The 13920-nt window shown below is 39.4% G+C and overlaps 1 protein-coding gene across 4 annotated transcripts in view; it reads left to right on the forward strand.

Moving 5' to 3' along the window:
- LOC118526002 (glutaredoxin domain-containing cysteine-rich protein 1) overlaps positions 1 to 13920 on the forward strand; it is a 308805-nt gene that overhangs the window by 146934 nt on the left and 147951 nt on the right. For 2 of the 4 annotated variants that reach the window (XR_013446330.1, XR_013446332.1), the window contains one exon: positions 551 to 886. The exons of the other annotated variants lie outside the window; for them this stretch is intronic. The gene's annotated coding sequence lies outside the window, so the exon portion shown is untranslated. Of the gene's footprint in view, positions 1 to 550; positions 887 to 13920 lie in introns of those variants that run through there. 4 annotated transcript variants of the gene reach the window in all.

Here is a 13920-nt window from a genome sequence, read left to right on the forward strand (position 1 = left end):
TAGAAGTGTAGAGGTCCAAGACAATTTCTTAGAAAACACAGTACAGGTTTCCAATTTAGTTAGCTAAATTATTCATTCCCCAGAAGCAAACCTATGTCTGACTTTATTTGGTTTTAGAAACAGCTCACTTTGCTGACATGGAACTCACTAAAATTATATATGGGTAGGGAAAAATTACTCAAAAGGTAGAGTAATGTGGTAAAGAGTGTTTTTAATTTTGACTTGATTCTATCTACTTTAATGGGAGTGAGACCAATTTACACTGTGTGAATTTATCCCAGTGATGCTCTAGCATGCATTAGAAATCAACATCCCAGGCAACCTCCAACCACCAGCTATGTTTTCATAGAGAAATAGGTGCTGGGAGAGGAGGGTATGCATGAAATCCTTGACCCTGACATGGGCAGGAAGTTTAGGATGATTCTCAGTCTTGGCCTGGAAGTTGATCTGGGCTGAGAAACTGAACTCTTTTTCCTGACGAGAGATTGTGCCTTGAGATCTGTGCATCCCCAAGAGGAAAAACCTTGCTGACCTATGCATGTCATTGCAGGTGGACGTGGGATTGTGAAGACTTCAGAGGGACACTGTGATCCTCCCTCTGCCTAAGAGAGCCCCAGTCCAGCTTCTGCCTGATGTTTGCAGAGGGGACTGTAGAGTTTCCAGTTCTCACATCTCTGTCTGCAAACAGCAGTACTTCCTGCCACTTGTGGGTTTCCATCACTCCTCAGTACCCTATTAGCTTGGTGTATAAATAGACTCATGGGTGTGCAAAGGAAATAATCACAATCTAAGGGGACCCAGAAGTCTCTGAGTAAAACAAGCAGAGGGTGGAGGGAGAGAGAGAAGAAGTGAGAGGGGAGAGAGAGAGTGGAGGGGGAGAGAGAGTAGAGAAGAGAAGAGGAGAGGAGAAGAAAGAGGAAAGGAGAGAGGAGAGGGGAGGAGAAGGGAGGAGAGGGGAGGGGAGGGGAAGAGAAGAGAGGAGGGGGAAGGGAAGGGAAGGGAAAAGAAAATAAAGAGGAAGAGGGAGGGAAGAGAAAATTAGGGAGAGAGAAGAGAATCAGAATAGGAAAGCTTCTAGAATGATGATAAAACTGTTATAAGAATGACTATAAGAATGACCACGACAAAGTGTTTTTTAATAGCTTTATAGAGACTTCCTGAAACTTAAAAATCTGGTAAGTTAAAAATTTAGAAACTGAGTGGTTGAATTAAGGAGAGATTAGTCAGCATTGAGATCAGCCTGGAGGGCCAAGTGAAAGACACATTTCAAAACACAGCAAAAATACAAAGAGAATCAAATCATGAGGAGAGGGCTAAGAGATTTGGGGCACAGCATCAGGAATTGTAAAATGTGGAGAACAAGGATCCTACAAAGGAGAAAAAGGAACAGGTGGAAGGAAACATAATAATCAAAATAACAATAGGGAAAAATCACACTGGCTGGAAAAAAAAAGACTTGTATATTCAGACTGAAAGTGCCCAGGCAGGATTGATTTCTGTAGCTGAGGGCTGGAGGTGAGAGGGAGAGAAAAAAAACAGGCAGGTGGCACTGGCTTTTCATTCTGCTCCCTGTCATACCCCTTCAGGAAGTACGTTGTGCTCTTGATGTGTCATAGAGGAACCTTGATATTTCCTGATAACGCCATGACGGTCTCTCCTTAAATTTCTCATGTGACATATAAGCCCTTGTTACGTTGGCTTCCGTATCAACTATCATTACCTCATGGATGAAAAGGTTGTGGATAAGCACGGCTGCCATGTAAGAGAGTGGGTCCTGGTATGTGAGTTATTTTGAGCTGTGCGTTTGGAGATACAAAATTGGCTTAAAAACTGCATTTGGTGTAGGGAAATGAAGAGGGTGAATTTCTCCGCAATTAGGACAAATTTGGCAAATCGGAAATAGTCTGGAAAGGAGGCGTGAGATTGTATGTAGCCGGGATTTGATGTAGTGTGAAGTATCTGATGGAAACTTCCACAAGGAAATGATCCAGAGATGATAATAAAGAAAGGCGTCTAATGTCTAATGCTCTTGGAATTGTGTTTCTGTGCCATAAACTCTTCAGGGCATAAACTCTTCCCTCATAGTCAGTTAAATCTACTATTATTAGGAATACCACTCTATGTATTTGAAGCAGAAAGAGGTTTCCTACACAAACGTAGGTGCTTAGAGAATAATTGGAGAGGCTAAAGGAAGAAGTCTAGGTTGCGTTTCCAGAAATGTCTTTAGGAAGATTGGATCGCTGTCCTACTAGGTGACACTTGTCTCTAAAGCCTCCATTGCAGCCTTGCTGGAAGCAGGAAGCCTCCACTGTCGCAAAACCTGCCTCTCAACCCAGGGAGCTGGACAGCGGGCCCTGGGTGCTGATGTTGGAGGATCTTACATTTCCGTGACCTTTCCTAACAGCAGCCACAGCCAACAATCACAGGAATATGGTGTTCACTGTATTTCTGCCTTTGGAACTTTGTCAAAAGGCATCTGTTTAGCAGAGCCTAATTTACTAACTATAGCACCCAGCAGGCATTTGGTGTAAAAGTTAGGAGACAATACAGAAAATGCAGCCAAGGGCTGATTTCGCAGGGTCAGTGAAGTAGAGACAGAGGGATGATTAGTATTAGTACATTAGATGGTGTGGGGGGGCAGGAAGGTAATTCATAAACAGGAAATCGGGGTGGGAGGAAGCAGGATCTGGGGAATGGAATAATCATGATGCCTCAATCTAGATTACAATTGTCTTTGGGTAATTTTGATTATCTTAGGGTGCCTTAGGATGAGTTAGGGTCATGGAATGACTATACCACCTCCTATCCCCAACTCATGGCAAACATTAAGAATCTACAATGAGGGGCGCCTGGGTGGTGCGGTCGGTTAGGTATCCGACTCTTGGTTTTGGCTCAGGGTGGTGAGATTGAGCTCTGTGTTGGACTCCCCGCTCAGCGCGGAGTCTGCTTGAGATTCCCTCTCCCTCTCCTTCTGCCCCTCCCACTCATGCACACGCGCTCTCTCTCTTTCAAATCAATAAATAAATCTTAAAAAAAAAAAAAAAAAGAATCTACAATGACCTGCTGCTCCATGGGCTTTAGAAACTTCAATTAAATTTTTTAGAAATTCAGGGCGCCTGGGTGGCTCAGTCGTTAAGCGTCTGCCTTCGGCTCAGGTCATGGTCCCAGGGTCCTGGGATCGAGCCCCGCATTGGGCTCCCTGCTCAGCGGGAAGCCTGCTTCTCCCTCTCCCACTCCGCTGCTTGTGTTCCCTCTCTCGCTGTGTTTCTCTCTGTCAAATAAATAAAATCTTAAAATAAATAAATAAATAAATAAATTTTTTAGAAATTCAATTTACTAATTTACTGGAGTTGGCACTAAGAGAGAAATGAAACCTATTTGCTATCCTGCTTGTCAGTCCTTATGAAACAAACTTAAATAGTCTAACTTGCTGTAGTATCACAGGGCTGTTATTGTTTAAAACTTGATGACCAAGGTCAAGTGGGCTGCACACAGAGCTACGGGCCATAAATACTCTTTCATCTTTATAGAATTTATTAGAAGGCAGTGGCTATATATGGCTATAGTTAGAAAACAACAGGCAAACAACAAAGGATGCTAAGAAGTGAGGCTGGGCATGCACTCCTGTGCTTCAGAGTGGCTGGTGGTCAAGTCCGTCGGGCAGAATGGTCTCTAAGAATTAACAGAACCATTAGCTCCATTGAAGCGACTTACCTTAGCACTTCTAGCAATCTATTATATTGTTCCACATTGTTGATGGTCTTAAGAAACTTGTTTTCATCTTAATATCAGAATACTGATGACGTGCTAAGAAGTTTCCTATGTAGCATATGTATGTGTGTATGTATGCTCTGAGTTGAATTGTGTTTCCCTGAAAGTTGGATCTCCTATCCCCCAGTACTTGAGAACATGACCTGATTTGGAAATAGGGTCACTGCTGATGTATTTACGTAAGTCAAGATGAGGTCATTAAGGTGGGCCCTAATCTAGTGTGACTATTGTCCTTATTAAAAGGGGAACTATGTACACAGATATACAGGGAGGACATCATACGATGATGAAGGCAGAAGTTGGGATAGTACTTACAGAAGTCAATAAATGCCAAAGATTACTAGCAAGCCACCAGAAGCTAGAGGAGAGGCATAGAAGAGATTCTTTTTCACAGCCCCCAGAAAGAAGCAACTCTGCTGACACCTTGATCTTGGACTTCCAGCCTCCAGAGCTGTGAGACAGTACATTTCTGTTGTTTATGCCACTCAATTTGTGATACTTTGTTATGGTAGTCTTAGCAAATGAATACAAAGTCTAAAAATTCTAAAAAGCATATAAAATAATTAACTGATAAAGTAAAAATTAAGAAAAATGGACATAATGACATTATGTATACTGTGCATACACTCTGGGGCCAATTACGTATCACCTTTCCAGATGGTGGGACTTGGGCCACAAATTTCAATATGGCTGAACCAGCTGTAAGGAAATTCTATGCTGATATAAATCAGTGAAGAATTTTAAAAAGATATCTAACCTCTTAGGAATGATATGAAAAATTCTGATTAGAAACAGAACATTTGAAAGTGATCTTTACTCAAAGAACATGAAGCAGGAAAGGAAGATGAGTTAGAAGTAGAAGGTTAGTGTCATTTCAAAAACTGTATGTAGACATATGGCTTCATTTCTGACCTAAAATTTCCTTTGTGGTATCATAATAAAAAAAAGACAATCCCCAACTTTAGAGGACTGTCTAGAATGAAAATCACCTGGACTTTGGACATTTAGATTTTCATGTGAAATTGACTCTGCTTTAATTATTTATCAAAAACAGGCTGGTAAATAGATCAACTGGTGCATACAGCCCAGAGGTGTCTGTCCCAAAGAAGGTATAAAGAGGCCAAACCCCTAAACCGTCCTTGAGGAGAACTCATGTCCAGTCTTTTCCTTTCCATTCATAATCAAATCTTATGTACCACACCTATTGTATTTTGTAGCACATCTAGGGTGTTTGATTCTCCACATAGGGGAAAGCATTTTTATTAATTTATAAACCTCTAGCAGTTATACTGAAAAGTTTTTTAAACTTTTTCTTCTAGAGCCCCCACATTTCTGAATATTTTCTGAGAATGTTTTTTTCTACTAGAGTACATACTTTGTAAGAAACAGGAAATTTCAGAAACAGGAAACTATTTTAACTTTCCATATCACATGGGAAAGTTATTATATTTCCCTCCCCTTGGGTGAGTTTACATCCTGTCAAAAATTATCATCTGAAGCAGTCAATAAAGATTTAAATCTAAGTGGGAAATTCTATACTACAGAACAAATGAGGATTATTTTGCTTTCAGTCCAAGAAAGAAACCAAGAACTTCTTGGCATTAATTTGAACTAGGACTCAAAAAATCTTTTGAAAGTTATTTAAGTATTTATGAAATTCGCTAGTAGTAGCTATCATTTACAGAATGTTTACCATGTGCCAAGCACTGTATTTAGGCCTTATTCACTTATACATACAGGATATTTATGAGACCAAAATCCTGTATGTACAAAACTAGGGAAACTTGAAAGTTGCTGAGTGGATAGAGCTCAAACCCAGGGCTAGAGTCCCCTGTCCACTAAAAAACAAACCATACGCTGTGTTCACATATTTGAATGTCCTAACTCACTTAAAAATATTAAGAAGCCCCAAAAGGCTTTGTCTATTAAGAATGAATTAATGATGGCAAACAATGAGAATTGGAATGTTCTACTTTGGAACGTAAAAGAGTTTAGTATAGTTATTACTGACATTGCAGTGGGTGGGGTCCTCTGTTCAATTATACCATAAGAGTTAATCACCTTGCTGGCATATTTATTTAGACATGTTGGTTCGAAATCTCAGGAGTTCCCAGGGTGAAATCTGAAACTGGGCCCTGTACATGGAGGGCAAATAGAGACCAAAGAAAGAGGTCATTCTAGATTGGTAGGTGGCGGGTTTAATAAACAAGGGAACTTCCATACAAGGTTTTTTGCAGGCAACACCCACCTGCCAGAATCTTTAAAGTTTATCTGGAGGCCTTAACTAGGTTCAGTCACATGTGCTATCCAGATGGTCTCAACAACACCTTACCCTGTCACGCCTGAGTCCCTGAAACAGCTCCTACTGTGGGAATGGTAGGCAGAGCAGTCATTCCAAGAATAGGGGAGGGCGTGAGGAGCCTCAGATTGCCTGGGTCCAGCTTGAGGGTCAACTGGCGGTCCCATCCTCTCAATGGCCATCTCTAACACCCTGTATAATGTGTGCAGATTGTAATAATATTAAATATTTATTCTGTTAGGTTTGCATGTGTGTTTACTAAAAAATAAAGGAGGTACTCAGCATAATTATTTTGAGATCCATCCAAGTTATTGCTTGTATCATGGTCCATTCATTTCCTATTGCTGAGTAGTATGCCTTAGTGTGGATGAACCACAATTTTTATATCCATGGACTTGTCGATGGACATTTGGGTTGTTTCCAGTTTGGGGCTGTTATAAACAAAGCTGCCGTAAACATGTATGTACAAATATTTTTATGTACATATGCTTTTATTTCTTTTGGATAAATATCTAGGACAGGGATTGTTGGGTTATATGGTAGCAGTATGTTTAACTCAAGAAACTGTCATACAGTTTTGTAAAGTAGTTGTGCTAGTTTAGTTTACATTCCCATCAGCAGTGGGTAAGAGTTCCAGCTTTTCCATATTGCCCAAATACTTGGTATGGACATTCTCTTAAATTTTAGACATTCTTTTTTTTTTTTTTTTAAAGATTTTATTTATTCATTGGAGACACAGAGATACAGAGAGAGAGAGAGCATGAACAGGGAGAGAGGCAGAGGGAGAAGGAGAAGCAGGCTCCCCACTGAGCCAGGAGCCTGATGTGGGGCTCCATCCCAGGACCCTGGGATCATGACCTGAGCCGAAGGCAGACGCTTAACAGACTGAGCCACCCAGGTGCCCCAAATTTTAGACATTCTAATAGATGTGTAGTAGTATCACATTATGTTTTTAGTAGTTTGCATTCCCTAATGATGGATGATGTTGGATGCCATTCATATGCTTATCTGTCTTCAGCAAATCTTTTTTGAAAAGTGTTCAAAGCATTTACCTTTTTCATTTTTTTCTCTTGTGCTGATAGTTATTTATATATTTGAATAGAGGTCCTTTTTCAGATATAAGATTTTCAAATATTTTCTCAGCTTGTGACTTGGTCTTTTTTGTTCTTTTAAGTGTCTTTTGGAGAGAAGTTCTTTATTTTGATGAAGTCCAACTTACTAATTATTTTATTTTATGGATTGTGCTTTTGATACCCAATCTAAAAAATTTTGACCTAAAGAAAGGCACAGAGATTTCCTCTTATGTTTTGTTTTAGAAATTTTATAGTTTTAGATTTTATAGTATATCTATGACCCATTTCTGAGTTAATATTTGTGTATGGTGCAATATATGGAATGAAGTTTATTTTATATGTACATTAATTTTTATTTGTTGAAAGACTATTCACTGAATTGTATTTGAAACTTTATAGAAAATCAATTGATTATGTATCTGTTGGTCTATTTCTGAACTCTATTCTAGCCCAGATAGATAAATTTACCTATCTTGAAGATAGTTGATTCACTTGATTACTATAGTTTTATGATAAATTTTAAAGGTGGAAGAACTCTGTTCTTTTTTTTATCAAGGTTATTTTGGCTATTCTTGTTCCTTTGTATTTCTAAATGAGTTTTAGAATTGCTTGTCAACTTCTGCAAAAAGGCTGCTGGTATTTTTACTGCCATTGTGTTGAATCTATACATTCATTGTGGAAGAATGCCACCTTAAGTAAATTGAGGTTTCTGATCCACAGACATGAAATATTTCTCCATTTAGTGAAATCTTCTTTAATTTCTCTTTTCAATATTTTATAGTTTTCGGTGTTAGATCTTGCACATATTTTAACAGATTTATCCCTTATAAATTATATTTTTAACTGCAGTCTTCAACATTTGGTGGTATATACAAATTACAGTTGATTTTTGAACATTGATCTTTTATCCTGAAACCCTGAAAACTGACTTATTAGTCTTAGCAGCTACATAGATTTTCTGCAAGGATAGATTAGCAGGGCATCTGCAAATGACTAGGTATGTATATGGGTGGTGGGATTAGGAGGGAAATTTGGGATGACCATCACATTCCGGACTTGATTTGCTAGGTTGATATTGATATCATTAGTAAGGATTAGAAATATAGAATCAATATGTTTTACAAGAAAACATATGATTAAATTTACTGCTGTATACATTTAATTCTAGTTTCCCATGGGAGTTCAATTGGAAATGTTTAGTAGGCAATCATATCCATGCTTAGGGGAATAATCAGGAATGAAATTATACATTTGGGAGTCATCACAAGAGATGGTGGTCTGCTTTGTACAAATATATAATATAAAAAGAAAAAGAAGAGTGTCAAGGAAAGAACTATGGGGAGCATGAACTTTAATTTAGGATGAAGAGACTTGGATATTTTCATGGGCTGAGACAAGAGAGAAGAAATTAGTTTAGAGGAAGACTTTTCAATTTTCTTTTCTTTAATGCTTTGTTCTGAGTCACTAATATCTCTTTGAATCCAAAACAAAGTATGTTGATTCCCACAGGCAGTCAATTTCTGTCTCTGGCTTCTGTCTGAATTCAGGATTCATGAACATAAATTTGTTTCTCAGCCTGACATTGCATTTCTGAAATCACAAATCTGAGACAGGTTCTGTATGATAGTAAGTCTATCTATCTGTCATAATTATTTTTAAAAGGCTTTTATTAAAACAACTTTTTTATAGTTACAGAAATAATGCATGTGCTTGTAGCAAATTAGAAACAAAATAAGCAAAATTAAAAAGAAAACAAACAGCACATTCCCACTCCCTCAGGGATCACCACAGTTAATACCTTAGTACATATTAGTATTGTACACTCTGCTTTGTAAGCTTCTTTTCTTAGTCACTGATCTTCATCTTTCCTGTTCAGTAAACTTCTATCTCACCTAAAACCCAGCTTATATTCAAATTTCTACGTTGGCTAAAAATGACCTTTACAGTTGATTTGTCTAAGTCAAGACCACACATTGCATTTGGTTATTATGTCTCTTGGGTTATTTTAATTTGGCACCGTTGTTTTTTCTTATGATCCTGACTTTTGTATCCCAAAATATATATGTATATATTTTTAGATTTTATTTATTTGACAGAGAGAGACACAGTGAGAGAGGAGACACAAGCAGGGGGAGTGGGAGAGGGAGAAGCAGGCTTCCCGCGGAGCAGGGAGCCCGATGCGGGGCTCGATCCCAGGACCCTGAGATCATAACCTGAGCCGAAGCCGACGTTTAATGACTGAGCCACCCAGGCACCCCTCATATCCCAAAATATTAAAGACTTAGTTTTTAAAAAGCAGCCAGCTTATTTTGATAGAGTTGTTCTCTGAAAAATACTGTTGTAACAAAAATCAATAATTAATCTACTCATCAGTTTACTAGCATACCAGTCAGTACTTTGTCAAGTCAGGCTCACTTATGGAAGATGCAGACAACAAGAGCAATATGTATGATGGGATAATTAGTATTGCTTCTGTGGGCTTGGAATAGTAAGACCTGGTTTCCCTTCTGTTTCTCTTAGCAATTCCTGTGTGGCCTTTGTGAATCCAGTTCCACAGTCCTTGTTTCTTATAACATTGACCCTTTCTGTTGTCTATAGGACTGGTAGCTGCTTCCTCTGTCTTGTGGTTTTTAAGTGTGTCCACAAATTCTCTGACATTACCACTAGGAGATGGGGCTGGTGTCCCCTCCCCTTGTATCTAGACCAAACGTATTGCCTAATAACCCACAGAATATGGCCTAAGGGACAGTGATGTTTGAGGGTAGGTCACAAAAGGGGATGGATCTTCGACCTTTTCCTCCTGGATTACTTGCCTTTGAAGCCTGAGTCATCAAGTAAGAAGTCTGAGACGGTCATGTTGTAAGGAAGGCCAGGCCACACGAAGGAGCTCTGTGTGAGTGTTCTGGCCCACAGCTCCTGCGGAGGTCCCAGCCAACAGCCATCATTGGCCATCATACATGTGAGCAAGTAAGCTTTCAAGATGACTACAATCTCCACCACCATATGATATAACTGCATGAGGGAACCTAAGTGAGGGCCATCTAACTGTGCCCATTCAAATCCCAGACCTGTGAAAGATAACGATTAAAAAAAAGATTGTTGTGTTGAGCCCCTGAAGTTTGAGGTACCTTGTTATGCAAAACTGGAGAAACGGATTGATCAGTTTCTCATTTCTGATTTACCTCATCAACCCTGGCGTTCTCTCTTATCTAGCACCTGTTTAACAAATTCTAGTAAATATCCTCTCTATGAAGTACCTAGGGTCATTGCTGTTTTCCTGACTAGAACCATACTGATAACCCTCCCAGGCAGGGCCTACACAAAATAGCCAGGAAAGTTGAAAAGAAAAAAAAAATCAGATCACATGTTGGTCTTTTTTAGTTACATGTCTTTTGATATTTATTATCAATTGGTTTTCTAAAGCCAACATGGTAAAATGTTTCTGTTCTGTCAGAAACCATCATGTAACCTTTTCCTAAAGTACAGAAAACTGCTACATTTGAATAAGTACAGGTCATAAGAATTTCAACATCTGTTTTTTAAAGTTCTTCTAAAATAAACATGATTCCTTAGTGATATCCTTTGTTCTTTACTACAGCGAACTAACTGCCTTTTGCTTCTGTGCCTACTGCCTTAAAGGTGGAAAAGTTTAAAAACACACCTTTAACTTTATGTTTACTTTAATGTGCTTTCCTTAGGAAAGTTACAGTCTGTTTGTGTAAGATAAGGAAATGTAGTGAGGATGATTCTGGCACACCGTCGTTCTCACTACTTAACAGTTGGCTTTGCTTGTGATCCGCAGCCTATGTGGTAAGACACCTGCTGCTTCCAGAAGCAGTCATGCACTGTGGGGTACTTCAGACTCGGGGCTCGGGTGTGTGTAGATGGAGGCAGGATTCCAAAGTGGACTGCATGGGAACATTCCTCTTGGGGTGTCAGGTTCTGTTGGGTACTACACGGGCTTACATTTTATAACCTTGGAGTGCCTGGGTCCTGAGCTGCTCAGATTCCAGGAAGCTAGATTTTGGTGCTGGTTCCATGGAAAAGAGAAACTCCCCAGAACAGATACTGCCTCACTTTCAAAGCCCTGTTTTGCATGGACAGCAAGTCTGCTAACATCGTTAGTACCATGATATCAATTCAGCTCCCCTGTTTGCCCTTTCCACCAACTCCTTTGTCTCTGATTTCGTTCTGCATGCTACCCATGACCTGGGACAGCCTCAGCTTTCTCTAGTTCAGCTTTGGGCCTGGGGTCCCCTTCATTTCCTGACACAGGAGAGACTAAAGTAGAAGACTCTAGTGGGCAGGTGGTAGAAGACCAGTTTTGCTGCCCAAACCCACAGAACCAGGGCAAGCCCCCACAAAGCACTGAACTGTAGCCTTACCTTAATTTCTTCATTCTTGACCTCGTCCATTCAGTTCGGTTTATATCTGTCTCAAGTTCATTGCATCAGGTCCCTCTAGTACTAGAGCTTAGTCCTGAACCCTTATATACTCTAGTGGGTGTCTGACAACCTGACTAGTTCTGGCCTAGCTCTTTTGCTAGCTCCCTTTTTACTATCCCGTTTACTTGGGCACATGATGGAGTGTGTTCCCAGAGAATGAGTCAGAACCCTGACCCTGTCCCCTCCCCCACCTCACCTTAGCCTTGCACTGATGACCCCTACCTGGACTCTTCCGCTGCCATGCCCCACCCCTCATTGGATACAGGCGTGTATCTGAATGGGAGATGAGTTGGTCACACTCTTCTGGATACCTCTTTGGTCTGTTTTCTCTAACTTGAGTGCTGTCCATTCCTGGCTTCTTCTCTTTTCACTCCCCCCCCTCCCCTTTTCAGTAGGTCCTTTGTCTGAGTTTGCCTGAATAATGGCACTCTTCTTTGGCCTGAACCTTTTTTTGGCCTCTATCAAGCTTCACTTTCCTTCTTGTTGTTCCAGATAAAATAACATATAAAGCTTTGTGTTGAAATCTGAGAGGGAAGGAAGATAAATGCCGAGGTAAAGTTGTAAAACCAGATGCTGCGGAGCCCGACAGGTGTGGAGTAGAAGGGAAAATAATGGAGAAACAGGTGACCAGCATCTATCAAGAGGAACTAATAGGAAAGAAGATCCATAACAATACTTATCACCTCAGGTGCTTCTATATTCAACAATGTACAGAGCACAGCAATAAGCAAAGTGAACTTAAAACTTAACCCAAGAGTGTAGATATGATCTCTTAGGCATTATTCAGACTTGGTAGCAACGGAACAATGTCTCCATTGGAAGCCAGTCTTAGTTTGGATAATGTCCCTAACTATCCATGAGACCACCCCGGTTCTCTCCTTTGAAAATTGATCAAATGTGTTTTTATATCTAAGTTTCTTTCTAGTTCTGACTTTCTGTAAGCATTGCCCATGGCCTCCATTCTCATGGTTGGGCTGGGACATTATGGATTTAGCTAACTGCTGTTTTCAGGTTCTTTCAAGAGGTACACATGTCTTAGAAATGGAAGACAAATTATAGTTATTGGAAGGTGATGGTCTATGAAACCAACTAGATCAGTTGTAAAACATTACTGTGGCACAGTATTCAGTTTCAGGTTTCCTAAAATTCACAACATTTTGGCGTCAGGCTCATGAGCAATCTACCACTATTAAGTGAGTTTGTACTGTCATCTCTCGGAGACTTTTCCTTATTTTTTTCCACATGATGCTTCCAAAAGAATTATTTGAGTGAAACCTTCTACTGCACAGAAGTTGTGGGGAGCACAGATCATGGAATAAAGAAGCATCAAGGGTAAGAAGCCAGTTGCATTTTCTGAACGTGGAAGTAGGAACCTTACTCCAGCCAGAAGTGGGAGAGGAAGGAACATCAATGAGTTGGTCTTTCCATTCTGATACCATGATGTCTATAATCTAGAATGCCAGAATCAGCCAGTTTTGTGTTTGAATCTCAGCTCTGCCTTAATGATTTTGAGTAAAGTATTTAGTGTCTCAGTTTTCTCATCTGTAAAGTTGGAACAATATTACATATTTCACAGATTTACTTTAAGGACTAAAAGAAGTAACATATGGAGCATTTTGGGGCACAGGAAATCTTTAATAAATGTGATTTTTCTCATTTTGATTTATTATTTATGAAGCATCTGAAATGGAGACTATCCAGTAGGATACACATCAATATAAGCTAAAGTGAGTTTCTCACTTCACATTACACTTTTTAGGATCCATGTTCTTATCTCCAATCAGACTTCACAATTTAAAACTACACAATGTAATTGCTGAGAAATTAGGAAAAATGTAGTTCACAAATGAAAAACCAAGAATATTTTGGCATTCGAAGCAGCAAACAGTCTAAACTTATCTAAATAGGCCATGAAAATGGAATATGTTTTTATATCTTCCAAGTTTGAGAAGCAACTTCTCAGCCGCATGTTCCAGTTACGATATTACTTCCAAAATAGCAAAAACAGTTTTCTCAGGAACATTCCTATTCTAAGAGCTAATCTTACTTATTGAATGGTAAGTTACCACCACCGAGCCTTTTATTTAGCCTCTCACTTTATTTGTAAACTAACTAGACAGTCAATAAAAGTGGTAAAAACACGTCTTTGTACACATAGTGCTTTTGGATATTTGTGCCCTCAACTGTGGTGATAAAAATATATATCCTTTTTATAGAGAAAGTGAGGCAAAAGCAAACAGCATCTGTGGAATATTAAGAACTCTTGAGAAGGAAGTGTTTGGGTAGATTTTCTTAATCTAAAGCATAGCTTAGGAAAAAAATAATGAAAATA

Source organism: Halichoerus grypus, chromosome 3 (assembly GCF_964656455.1).
Source record: "Halichoerus grypus chromosome 3, mHalGry1.hap1.1, whole genome shotgun sequence".
NCBI classification, from domain to species: domain Eukaryota; kingdom Metazoa; phylum Chordata; class Mammalia; order Carnivora; family Phocidae; genus Halichoerus; species Halichoerus grypus.